This window comes from Echinops telfairi, unplaced genomic scaffold (genome assembly GCF_000313985.2).
Source record: "Echinops telfairi isolate 266 unplaced genomic scaffold, ASM31398v2 ScPeMD7_2010;HRSCAF=2546, whole genome shotgun sequence".
Classification (NCBI taxonomy): domain Eukaryota; kingdom Metazoa; phylum Chordata; class Mammalia; order Afrosoricida; family Tenrecidae; genus Echinops; species Echinops telfairi.
Window position 1 is genome coordinate 6581748 of NW_022105908.1, and position 1181 is coordinate 6582928.

Sequence of the window (1181 nt, forward strand, 5' to 3'; positions counted from 1 at the left end):
TTTGTGGGCGAGGCCTTCTCACAAGGAGTGCCCAGGGGACCTCCCCTTCTCTCTCTCTGCCTTCACCTTGGCTGGCTGACCCTGATTGCTGCCAGGGCCACTGCCATTGGATCCACACAACTTTGCACCTGGCCTGGGATCTACCTGCACTCTGCATCATTGCGTGAGGCTTCGTGAGTCTGAAGAGGGACTTATGCACTAGTAGCAGACTTATGGACTTGTGTTGGACTGGGCTGGGATGTTTTCTTGATATATAACTACTTCTTGATATAATGCTCTCTCTTACACATATATGTGTGTCACTAGAGATGTTTCTCTAGTCAACTGGCCTCACACAAACAGTACCTGGATTAAGTTCCTTAACGTTATTACAGGGGAGTCTGGGGAAAATGGGGAGCTAAAAACAATGAGTACAAGAAAAAAGAAAATGTTCTAAAATTGACCGTGGTGATGATTACACAACTTTTAAAAATATGTGTAAACCATTGAATTGTATGATACATGAATTATGTCAATAAAACTATTAAAGCACTCAAAAATTAAAATAATAAAGTGGGGGGGAAAGACAATCAACTACATTAATGATGAACTGCCCCAGGAGTTAGATCTTAACATCTCAGCAGCAAGCACGGCTGCCACCTTGTGGTAGCAAAGTCTTTTTTAAAAAAGCAGTTCTATTGGTATAGAATTCACATATCCTACAATTCATTCAATCATATTAGAAGATTGAACAGTCATCACCACAATTGACTTTAGAACATTTTCTTCTTTCTTGTACTCATTTTTATTAGCTCCCCATTTTCCCCAATTTCTCCAGCCATGCCTATAAGAAACCATTAATCCAGTTACTGTCTCTATAGATGTATCTATCCTGGATTGCATATGCAGAAAAACATACCAAAAAACCTAACAATGTTAAGTTAAAAACCCAAACAAAAAGAAAGCAGAAAATATTAAAAAGTAGAATGAATTTTAACCTAACTGCATCTGCAATAATGCACTTGTATTTCCCTTTAACTTTTCAAACTGAAACAACTTGCAGATGGCTCAAACGGGAGATCAAATGATATCATTACGTTTTAACCTAACTACACCTGCCATCATAGACTTTAAGATACTCTCTGATAGCAAGTTTATTCGCATCCCTGGACTCCAAGCACAGGGGTTTCACCCAAGTCTTA